Raw genomic sequence first — 13,136 nt, 5'->3', positions numbered from 1 at the left:
AAAAGTGAGCACCACGTCTTCCCCAATGGAGTAGTATCAGAGAAAATCAGCTTAAACAGGTTTAAATAATACGGAATCCATAACATGATACCCATATGTCCTGCTGCAAACAAAAATCACTCGCCATTTTAAGAACCAGGAATACATAAAACTGAATTAAAACACTATCAATAGAAGCTAACACCAAGATGACACATGTCAGAATTATGTGACAATTTTAAAGTAGCCATCATGAAAATGCTTTAACAAACAGTTATAAAGAGACAAAAAACAAACTGGAAGAGACAGAATAAACAAAAACAAGTAAATGGAAATTTTAGGACTGAAAAGTACAAAAAACAAAATAAACAACTCAATGGATGGACTCAACAGCTCCAGAAAAGAGAACAAGAGAAATTAAGACTACTGGTCCCCCACTTCTGATGAAAACATTTTTCTTTTTCCTCCATAAAAATTTCTAGAAATCTTCTGACAAACTATAACCATTATTTTTTTCAGAATTCTAGCAGCTTTTCCCTCAGCTACTCAAAGGTTTTTTTCCTTCAACTGTATGACACCAAAGATAAAACATTAGCATAAACAAATAAGATATTAATCATGTTGGAGGCTTTAATGTAATGGCTTATGACCTTAAATATTTTATGAATGTATATATATTTATAACCAGACTTAAAAGTGCACTGACAGTCCTAAAGGTTTATGTTTGACCTACTATATATATTACTACATTCAGCCTTTTCTAAATAAAATTCTTCATTTTTAAGTTTCAAAAGTTTAGTCAATTTTAGAATATCCAGAAAATTTAAAAAAAACACCCACATAAAAACCTTAGGCATTCATACTTTTTTTAATTATGAAAAATATATGATTTAGAGACAATAAACAACCCAAGTATTTGCAATTATTTTGAGTACTTCCCACCACTCTAGCTAACACCCATAATATATTTTATTCATATGAGGGCTGTTAAACACCCATAGATTTCTTGACCTATTGGCATAGTCAATGATCATCATGAAAACTGTCATTAATCATCTCCAACCAGAAATACAAAAAGGAAATCCAGAAAAAGGTAATTTAACATGCAATTAAAAAAACATTTAAACAATAGCTACTGTTTTAAAATTTTCAAAAGAAAAAGAATCACATTTCTTAAATAAAGCAACCCCAAGATCTCGGCAGCTTGACACGCACCAACACAAGTTTATTTCTCTCTCACATCATAGTCTGATAAAGTTAGAAGGAGAAGGAGTGCTCTGCTCTACTGAGTCACTCAGGGACTCAGGCTTCTCACATTTTGTGGGTCCTGAGTCCTTAGAATCCTCAACATTCAGCTAACAAATGACACAAGAGAGCTGGTAAAAAAAGTTTGTGGCCTAAAAAGAGCCTGCCATATGCCAAGGCGTAAAGGTAGTACGCATTACAGACAGTCTTTGTTTATAATTTTTTGACTTTACAATATTATAAAAGAAATACACATTCAGAAACTGTACTTCAAATTTTGAAGTTTTATCTTTTCCCAGGCTATCAATATGTGGTACTATTCTCTCTTATGATGCTGGGCAGTGGCAGCAGCCATAGCTCAGTCAGCCATACAATCAGGATGTTAAACAACCAATATTCTATACTGTACTGTGTTGACAGCATTTGGGGGATATTGTGTTTTGTCTACATCCCATCATGTCTACAAAATGCCCATCTGTGTCTCCTGCTTCTGGTGAGAAGAGAAAGGCAAACATTTATGAGATGATATTCAAGATGATTGCCCAGATGTAGCAAATGTAAGTGTTCTAAGCACATTTAAGGCTAAGCTATAATGTTCAGTAGGTTAAGTACAATTAATGCATTTTCAACTTACAGTCTTTTCAACTTTGATGAGTTTGTGAGGACGTAACCCTATAGTAAATCAAGGAGCATCTGTATCTCCACCCACCATCCATTTGCCAGAACTTAGTTGTAATCAGAGAAACTGGGAAATGTAGTCTAGCCCTATGTCCAAAAAGAGTACAGATGCTGGTGGAGCACTAGCAATCTCTGCTACAACAGTATTAGCACCTTATTAGAAGTCTGCAGAAATGGCATAATTATGTCTGAAACATTTTCAATACAGATTGGTATTCCTTATGTTGGAGGCATAAATATGTTTGACCAAGATTATAACATCAAAAGACTTTGTTTGCCTCTTTCATCATTATACTCACAATGCCTGGTACAGTGCTGGGCATCTCCTAAACATTCAACAAATATTTGATGCTAAAGTAATCGAACAATCAATAGAGAGAAACCATGTTAAAATTCCAACATTCAGTATCCAGTATTCAGTAACTAGCAACTTCCTATATAGCAGTGAAACAGAGCACTACATCCCTGTATGAAAGCAGACTTTCAGTATAACTAACAAAAGCAGACTTTAGTATAACTAACTCTGAAGAGTGGCAAAGCACTTTAATGAATACTTTTTTTTTCAATAAATTTTTTATTTTAATATATTAAATTCATCAGTATTTTCTCTTTTTCTTTTTTTTAGCATGATATATAAGGCTTTTCTTTTTTTTCTTTTTTATTGTTCATTGAGGTGACATTGAGTAATAAAATTATATAGGTTTCAAGTGTACAATTCAATAATAAACATTATCTATATATTGCATTGTGTGTTCACCACCCAAGTCAAATCTCCTTCTGTCACCATATATTGGACCCCCTTTACACCCTTATCTACCACTCCCCACCTATTTCCCTCTGGTAACCACTAAACTATGTCTACGAGTTTTTGTTTATTCGTCTTGTTCATTTGTCACTTTCAGTTTTATATCCCACATGGATGGATCCTGAGATAGTCACGCTAAGTGAAATAGGTTAGATAATAAGAGCTGAGAACAATTACTCTTTAAAGATGTCAGAAGTAGTATTTTTGGCTCCCTCCAGAAATGCAAAAATGATTTAATCTTTTTTCTTTCTGATGAAAGCATATATGAGAATTTAAATAGTTTAATTTTTAGTTTTAAGTCACATACTCAGAGCCAAGGCCAAGTTCATTGATTCAAAAGGATATACCAGGAATTACCTGAAGCAATCAAAAGGGATCTTCAAACTTTACAAAACTAACATCGTGCTCTGTCAGTTTTAGGATTATTCAAGATTCTAAATCTACTCAAAATAAATGTGAAATATGGTTGCCAGACTATGACAATAAAAAACCTTTTTATAAATTCCTGCCTCCATAGTTTGTGGCTGGAACTGACCTGGTCTTCTGGTAAAACTATTACCCCCACTAGAATCCTCACAAAACCTCAGAATTGATTACCCCACCCCACTCCACCCCACATCTCCGGTCATAACCCCTATTCAATAAGGCCTTAAATCTCTCAGGTTTCAAATAAAGAAACCAAAACAGAAAAAAGGTAGGTCTTTATAATAAATAGCATATAAAGTATAATAAAATAAATATTTGTAGTTAATAAGTGTTGTGTATATAGGATTTATTGTTTTTATTTAACAATTAACTTAGGAGTTTTAAAAATAATAAAAAGTCAAAAAATCTGCTGTACTAACATATACAACTTTCAAGTTAATAGATGATAAACATTTAAAATCAGAATGAAATGACATATTTTATCCCTTATTTTTTATCCAAGTTACACATTACGTTTTTACTCACAGTAAAAAGACATAACAAAAAGAATAGTACACAGCACCACCCACAAATGTCTTCCTTAAGTTATATGAACTTACATTATTTCCTTTTGTTGTTGTTAAAATTCCTTTAATAAAATGAAGAAATGTTTTTTTGTTTCTCATATAGTCCATAGTTAATTTTTTTTATCGTAGTAAGAAAACATATCATCAGATTTACCCCCCCTTAAATTTTAAGTGCACAATATTGTATTATTAAATATAGGTACAAAGCTGCACAGCAGATCTCCAGAACTTATTCATCTTGCATAAGTGAAACTTTATAGCCATTGAACAGGAACTCTCCATTTTCCCCTCTCCTTTAGACTCTAAAAATTAATTCCACTCTCTACAAGTCTGACTATTCTAGGTACTTCATATAAGTGGAGTCATGCAGCATTTGTCATCCTGTGACTATTTCATTTAGCATAATTTCCTGCAGCTTCATCCATGTTGTTACATGTAGTACCATTTCCTTCTTTTTCAAGGCTATACTATATTCCTCAGCATCTATATATCACATTTTACTTATCCATTCATCCATCAATGAACATTTATGCTATTACCATATCTTGATGAGAATAATGCTGCAATAAACATGGAGGTACAGATATCACCTTAAGATCATGATTTCATTTTTTTCAGATATAATACCCATAAGTGGGATTGCTTAATCATATGGTAGTTCTATTTCTAATTTTTTGAGAACCCTCCATATTTTCCATAATGGCTACACCATTTTACATTCCCACCAACAGTGTTCAAGGGTTCCAAATATTCCACATCCTCACCAACACTTCCTTTGGCTCAAATTTTTTATAATAGCCATCCTGACACGTATTAGATAATACCTAATTGGAGTTTTGATTTGCTCTTGTCATGATTAGTGACATTGAGCATATTTTCAAATGCTTGTTGGCCACTGTATGTCTTCTTTACACAAATGTCTATTTAATTCTTTTGCCCATTTTTAAATTGGATTTTTTGTTATTTTACTATTGAATTATAGGTGTTCCTTATATATCTTGGATATTAACCCATTATCAGACACATGGTTTGCAAATATTTTCTCCCATTCTGTTGATAGCCTTTTCACTGTGTTTCCTTTACTGTGCAGAAGTTTTTTATTTTCAGGTAATCCTGCTTATCTATTTTTACTTTTGTGGCTTGTACTTTTGTTGTGGTATCAAAGAAATCATTTTCAAGACCAATGACCTGAAGAAGATCCCTGTTTTCTTCCAGAGGTTTCATAGTTTCAGGTCTTAAAATGCAAATCTTTAATTCATTTTGAATTTATTTTTGTGTACAGTATAAGAAAGGGTTGCAATTATATTTTGTATGTGGATACCCAAATTTCCCAAATTTGTTAACAAAACTATCTTTTATCCATTGTATATTCTTGATACAACTGTCAAAAATCATGGATTTATTTCTGGGCTTTTCATTATTTCCATTGGTCTATGTCTGTTTTTATGCCAGTACCATACTATTTTGATTACTGCCACTTTGTAATAAATTTTGAACTCAGGAAGTGTGATCACTCCAGCTTGGTACTTCTTGCTCAGTACTGCTTTGGATATTTGAGGTCTTTTGCAGTTCTACGCGAATCTTAAGATTCTTTTTCTGTAAAAAATGCCACTGGGATTTTGATAGGGATTGCATTAAATATGTAGATTGCTATGAGTAGTATGGACTTTTTTTTTTCAATGCCTACAGCACCTGGTCTTCCTAGGTGGTCTCCCATCCAAGTACTAACCAGGCCTGACCCTGCTTAGCTTCCGAGATCAGACGGGCGTGTTCAGGATAGCAGGGCCATAGACAATATGGATATTTTAACAATGTCTTCCAACTCATGAAGACAAAAGTCTATTTATTTGCCTTTTTAATATTATTTCATTAGTGTTTTATAGTTTTCAATGGAATCCTTTACTTCCCTTATTAAGTTTATTCCTAAGTATTTTATTCTTTTTGATGCTATTATAAGAAAAGTTGTTTTCTTAATTTCCTTTGATTGTTTTTCATTAATGTATAATGTGTTCATTTTGTATCTCATAACTTTACTACATTTATCCTAAATCTTTAGGATTTTCTCCATGTAGATCATGTCATTTCTACAATTCTCTTCTTTTCCAATCTAATGATGCCTTTTATTTCTTTGTTTGCCTAATTGCCCTGAGTAGGACTTCCAACATGTGTTGAATAGAAGTGCAAAGAGTGGGAGTCCTTGCCTTGTGCCTGCTGTTAGAAGGAAAACTTTCAGTTTCTACCATTATTATTTGTTAGGTATGGGCTTTTCATATATGGTCTTTACAATGCTGAGGCAAATTCCATCTTAGTTTGTTGAGATATTTTTATCAAGAAACAATGTCAAGCTTTATCAAATGCTTTTTCTACATAATTGAGATAATCATGATTTATTTAAATTCTTTATTGTGTTACTGTGGTGTATCACATTTATTTATTTGCATATGTTCATCTTTGCATCTCAGGGATAAATCCTACTTGATTGTGGTATATTATACTTTTAAAGTGTGCTGAATTCAGGTCGCTAGTATTTTGTTGAGGATTTTTGCATCTGTGTTTATTAGAGATATTGTTCTGCAGTTTTCTTTTCTTATGGTATCTTTTTTCTGGCTTCGCTATCAGGGTAATGTTGACCTCATACATTGAGTTTAGATATTCTTCCTGTTCAATTTCTTTGGAAGAGTTTAAGTGTTGGTTTAATTCTTTAAATATTTGTTCCTGCAATTTTCTCTGTTGGAAGTTTCATGATTACTGATTTAATCTCCTCCTACATTATAGGTTTATCAGATTTTCTAGTTTTTCATGATTCACTCTTGGTAGTTTCTCCATTTCTGGGAATTTATACATTTCTTCTAGGTTATCCATTTTGTTGGTATATATTTGTTCATAGTAGTCTCTTATGATCCCTTGTATTTGGTGGCATCAGTTGTAATACCTCTTCTTTCACTTCTGATTTTACTTGAGCCTTGTTTCTTTTTTTCTTTCTCTGGCTAAAGGTTTGCAAATTTTGTTGATCTTTTCAAAAAATTAGTCCTAGTTTCATTGATTTTTCCAACTCTTAGTTTTGTTGGTTGTTTTCCTATTGTTTTTCTGAACTAATTTATTTCTGCTCTATCCTTACTTCCTCCTATCTGCTAAACTTAGGCTTAGTTTTCCTTCCAAGTTCTTTGAGGCAAAAAGTTAAATAGCTTCTTTGAGATCTTTCTTATTTTTTAATGTACGTCTTTATCATTATAAAATTCCCTCTTAATACTACTGTTGCTGCACCCCATGTTTTGGTATGTTGTGTTTTCCTTTTCGTTTGTCTTAAACCTTTTTCTCTTATTTCTTTTAAATCTGTTTAATTTTCACGTATTTGTGAACTTTCCAATTTTCTTTCTCCTATTTATTAATTTCTATTTTTATTCAACTGTCATTGAAAAAGATAATTGGTATAACTTCAATTTTCTTATATTTGGTAAACTTATTTTGTTACCTAACACATGATCTATCCTAGATATGTTCCATGGACACCTGAGAAGAGTGTGTGTTCTGCTGCTGTTTGGTGGGATGTTCTATATATCACTGTTAGGTCAATTTGGTTAATAGTATTGTTAAAGTCCACTATTTCTTTACTGATGTTCAGTCTAGATCAGGGGTCCCCCATCCCCAGGCCACAGACTGAAACCGGCTGCATAGCGGGTAAGCAGCAGGCTAGCAAGAGGAGCTACATCTGTATTTGCAGCCGCTCCCCAGTGCTAGCATCATCACCTCACCTCCACCTCAGATCATCAGGTATTAGATTCTCATAGAATCACTGGCCCCTGGTGCCAAAAAGTTTGGGGACCACTGGTCTATATAGTTTATCCATTCTTGAAGTGGGGTATTAAAACACCTATTGTTATTGCATTGCTCTCTATTTCTTTATATCTGGCAATGTTTCCTTTATACATTTAGATGCTTGGATGTTATAATATCATATCTTCCTGATGAATTGACTTATCTTTATATAATGATCTTCTTTGTCTCTTGTGACAGTTTGGACTTAAAGTTTATTTTGTCTCATATAATTTTTATTCATTCAGCCACTCTAGGTCTTTTGTTTGGAGAGTTTAATGTATTACATTTAAAGCAATTATTGATAAGGACTTACTTCTGCCACTTTTAAAAACTGTTTTCTGTTTGTCTTGTAATCCTTTTGTCCCTCTTCCTTCTCTTGCTACCTTCCTTTGTAACAGTTGATTTTTCATAGTGGTATGTTTTAATTCCTTTATCTTTTCCTTTGTGTATCCTCTATAGGTATTTCTTTGTGGTTACCAGGAAGCTAACATAAAATATCTTAAGTTATAAGTTTATTATAAGCTTATAACAACTTAACTTCAATTGAATACAAAACTACATTTTCCATCCACACTTTATGTTATTGATGTCACAAGTTGTTTTTTAATATCGTATAGCCATAAACACATTTTTGAAGTTATAATTCTTAAGACTTTTGTCTTTTAACATTTATACCAGAATTAAAACACACACATATATATGTGTGTGTATATATATATACACATATATATATATACATATATACCATCTCATTAGAGAATTTTTCACTTACCAACTGTTGAAGATAAGCAAAAAAAAATCTTACTTACTTTCTAGTTCCCCTTTAAATACCTTTGGTACATTTTTCCTTTAACATTCTATCGGATCTTTAACAGCTTTATCCTCCTTATCTTCCTTCTACCATTAAATACATGCCCACCAAGAGAAGGAGCAACTTATGTTGAACTGTAGGGCCCCTGAATTGTGTGTGGATCTCAAAGGAAAATCAGTAGAGACTCCCTTCTCTAACACCTAATGTAAGAGGTAAGATGCAATAACTAAGAAGTTGGGGGAAGAAAACAGAACACTGAACACTGTTTTTTTCAAAATAAACTCTCTGGAATGGGAAATTTTAAGGCACTTAGGTTCACAGTCCCCTCGCAATCAATATGGCATCACATGGCATCCTAGCAGGAAGTAATGATTTAGTGGTTGTGTTAATTAATGAAATAAAGAGAAATGTTAATAAAACTCTTCCTTCTTTTTTAAAAAAATAAAAATTGTGTGTCACTCATTTGCTCAGATTTGTATTTACTTACCACTACCTCCAGAATTCCCAAGGAGAAGCATAAAATACCTTTCTATATTACCAGTCTGTATCAGTGGACCTGTACGGTCAAAAGCATTTGAACCTGAGAACTCAAGTCTCTTGAGTCTGAGAAATTTCTTTAATTACTTCTTTCATAATGTCTTTTTATCTGTTCTCTAATTCTCAAATTCCTAATAATTACCGTTAGAACATGTAGATTGTCTAATGTTCTTTTCTTTTTGCTCCTATTTACTTCTTTGTTCCTCTGTTCAAATTTTTGAGACTTACTCAACTTTTTTTCCACATCTTCTCGTTACTTTTTCGACAATCATTTAATTTTCATGTATTCCTTCTCATTTTTTTCCTCCGAGTCATGTTTCATACATGTAAAACCTCTTCTCTCCATTAAGATATTTATCATAGGAGTTTTCTTCTGCATTGTCTCTGTCTCCTCTTAGGTCCGTTTTTCAGTTACTTTTGATTTCTTATCTTTCATGTTGGAAGTTTTCTTCAACTGTCTTATGATCCTTTGTTGTCCATTTATATTTCAGACTGAAGCACTAAAGAAAATTATTGGTAGTCTTCGTAGACGGGGTTGGGGGTCAGAGGGGAGCAGCTTGCCAACACAGGAAATCCACCCTATAGATACCTGAATGGAGTACCTGTCATTTTGTTAGGGGACTCCTAAATGTTAGTGTCTCTCTGCTTTTTCTCTAAGTCTGCTCGGTTTCTCCAGAGAAGAATTCTTAAGTCTTCTGCTTGAATATGACAATGCACAGCTTCCAGCACTCTTGGAGCTGAACAATTCAGTGAGTGTTAATTGTTCAGAAGAATGGGCTTTCATTTATTCTCAGCATAACTCTAACCACTGTACCTTGATATTTCTGCGATTCCTAAGTCCAGAGGCTACCTGTTTTGATCTCTCAAGAGAATAAAACTCTTGCCTCCTGTCTTGATAAGAGGAGTACTGGAAGTCTGTCTATGTGCTCTTTATATAGGCTGTAAGTCAATTTTCCTATTTTTTTTTTTAATCATAATCACTCACTTCATCCATCAGAGATCTTTGGTTTTATCTATTACAAAGCTTATTAGGTATTGTCGATTTCAACTTTCTCCGTTTTGCTTAGTCAGTTATCACTTATGAATTCACAAAACATCATTCAAAAATTTAGTAACATCTCTTTCTTGCCTATTGTTTTCTCCTGCCCTTTTTATGCATACATTTTGAAAAATCCCTTTCAATCATTTAAGTGAGATTTTTGGAAGAAGTATAGCTGACCCTTCAAAAACATAGGTTTGAACTGCATGGGTCCACTCATGCACAGATTTTCTTCAATGAATATGTATAGTAGTGTAAATGCATTTTCTCTTCCTTATGATTTACTTAATAACATTTTCTTTACTCTAGCTTACTTTATTATAAGAATACAGTATATAATATATATAACATACAAATATATGTTAATCAACTGTTTATGTTATCAATAAGGCTTCTAGTCAACAGCAGGCTATTAGTAAAGTTCTGTGGGAGTCAAAACTTATACGAGGACTTTTGACTATGCAGGGGGTCAGCACCCCTAACCACTGTGTTGTTTAAGAGTCAACTATAGTGAGAAATACTTTGCGCAATCCATCATATTTAACCCAAATTACTACTATTATAGTTTCAAACTCTTTTTGCATGAGCTTATAATGTGATGTTTTCTCTTTGATAATATATGTAATTAAGTATTCAAATTAATTATTTTAACTAAAGTTACTTAAACAATTTTCTAGGAATCTACATTTTCAGTCCAATAGAGGTTAAAGAACTAAATAAAAATTTGGACTTTCACAAATACTAATATCAAATCCAAGACTTGATCTTATGCTTATTAAATTAGAGCTAAAACATTTTATGTGAAAGAATGAAAAATTCTTTCAATAAATCAAATCAATTTTTCAAACATTTATTGAATTACATAGTTTATTCACTGGACACAATGAACAAAACAAATTAGAGGACTTTCTTAAACTATTTCCTAACATTAATTTCTTAATATAAAAATATACTTATTTATTCTTATATTGAAGACATTAGTTTTCACCATCTTATATTTTAATACCATTCACTCACCTGCTCATTCATTTATTTATTCAATGCTTTTATGCACTTGTGCACTAATTGAAGAACTGTGTTAGGAACTATAGAAAACATGTATGATATGGCCTTTATCCTCATAATTGTTCAAAGGAAAAGGCAAAAGACTAAAACATATAAATAATTACAATGAAATATAAATATTATTAAAGCAGTTTAAGAAGCTATAGACCCGCATGAGCAAAAGAAGTCTCTGTATGATCTGTTTAATGATATTTTCGAATCATAAAAAAAAACCCCATCAAATTAAATATCCTTTATTATGTTCTTACCTCTAAAGTAATTTCTAAAACTATGCAGAAAAGCAGGTATAATTATCATGAAAATATTACCCAAACCAAAAATCTATATAAGAACCTAGTTAACATCCTCTGATCTAATTTCAAATCAATAATCAGTGTGAGAAGTCGTTCGATCCATTGAAACCAAAATGAAAAAGAGAATCTTACCAACATGATTAGAAACGTTTCTGGTAGGATCATTTAAAACTATAATATATTTTTAGTTATCCAAAGACAAGTTGAACAATTCAAGTTTCTAATGTACTAATATTCTATGAAACTCCATGTTACTGTTTCTTCAATGTTTGTCATTTCTCTCTATTGAAGTTGTAATGTTTTCTACGCATTCAAAAATAAAAGTGGTTGAACTTTTATGACACTAATAATATTATGAACTAAAAGTTTATGTATAATAGCAAAGAAATTTGCAGTACTAATAAACAAGTGATATATTCATTACAATGAAATATTACTCAGCCATAAATAAGTCTTATCATCTACAACAATATGGATGAACCTACTGGGTATTATGCTGAGTGAAATAAGTCAGACAGAGAAGATAACTACCATATGATTTCACTTATAGGCAGAATCTAAGGAACAAATGAAAACGAACTCACAGATACAGAGGACAACCTTGTAAATGCCGGAGGGGAAGAGGAGTAGAAGGATGGGTAAAAAGATGAAGGAATAAAGAAGTACAAATTAGTAGTTACAAAATAGTCACAGGGATGTAGAGTACAGCATAGGAAACTTAGTAAATAGTATTGTAACGGCTAGTATAGAGCCAGATACATGCTAGAAAAATTAGGGGGATCACTTAATAAACTAGATAAATGTCTAACCATTTTATTACATAACTGAAACTAATACAAAATAAAAATTAATTTTTTTAAAAAAAATGATATATCCAAAATGTGTTTTGGGCAGTAGAAGTTCATAAAAAACTCATAAAATAACAGGTAAATTCAAATATCTAAAAATCAAAGAAAATAATCATTTCTACAAATTCATAAGAAAAATACATATACACAAATGTTTATTTAGGGAAATCAAAATTTTATTTTCAATAACTTAAACTCTTACTTAGAAATATTGAAAACTCTTTCTACACCTTTTTCCCTAAATCAAGGTAAGAAACAATTACATTAATATGAATACAATTATCATAGTACTTCTTATCAGATTCTATTACAAATTGTCTCTTCCTGACTAGATAGTACTAGGCTATGTTTCTCTAACTTTTAGCACAGTGTCTGACACTCAGGTGACACTCAACCAATATTTGTTAAATTAGTAAATGTTGTGGAAATATGTTTTAATGATGGCCATGCATTCCTGAATCTCGTAAATCGGTTTCCTTGCAACATTTGGTATCCCCCAGGCATCCAATCCTAAAGGTAATAAGTTTCCCCTAGATATCCATTAAAAAGGTCCTAGAATTTTCATTGGTTACCTTTAACCTAAATTTAATAAATTATTTTCTTTGGTGCCTTTTGTCTTGCTTTGTCTCAAAGAGAAGATGTAAAACAGGACTGATGTTTGAAAAAGAAATCAATAAGATGTTCAGAGCTGAGATGCTAAGAGCCTCCACAGAGGCTTTGGAAGTTAAGGACACAAAGGAATTACTGGATTTGAGTGACATTGAGAAAGAGAAAGTGACTGAACTTGGGAATTGATTTTCTGTTCAAAAAGAGACCAAAAGGTATCAAAGATTACCCTCAAGATGTGAAATTTAAAGTTTAAAAAAAAAAAAGGCAAGCATGTAGTAGTGAAAAAATTAGGTATTAAAAACACTCAAAGGAAAAGCCACTAAGGTCTATATGTAATATACTGAATTTGAACAGTACCATAGGATATGAATTATAAATGCCATAGACAATAGATACACCAAGATAGATAAAAGAAAAAG

General features: G+C 32.1%; 1 protein-coding gene and 1 pseudogene across 11 annotated transcripts in view; both read right to left on the bottom strand.

Moving 5' to 3' along the window:
• The window catches only part of CNTLN (centlein), a 250,801-nt gene that overhangs the window by 218,864 nt on the left and 18,801 nt on the right, over window positions 1-13,136 (bottom strand). The gene's annotated exons all lie outside the window — the stretch shown is intronic.
• On the bottom strand, window positions 5,380-5,492 carry LOC118600512 (annotated as a pseudogene).

The sequence above is a fragment of the Rousettus aegyptiacus genome, unplaced genomic scaffold, assembly GCF_014176215.1.
Source record: "Rousettus aegyptiacus isolate mRouAeg1 unplaced genomic scaffold, mRouAeg1.p scaffold_m13_p_3, whole genome shotgun sequence".
In the NCBI taxonomy this organism is placed as follows: Eukaryota; Metazoa; Chordata; class Mammalia; order Chiroptera; family Pteropodidae; genus Rousettus; species Rousettus aegyptiacus.
The sequence above is the reverse complement of the archived record's forward strand: the minus strand, read 5'-3'. Positions and strand labels throughout refer to the sequence as shown.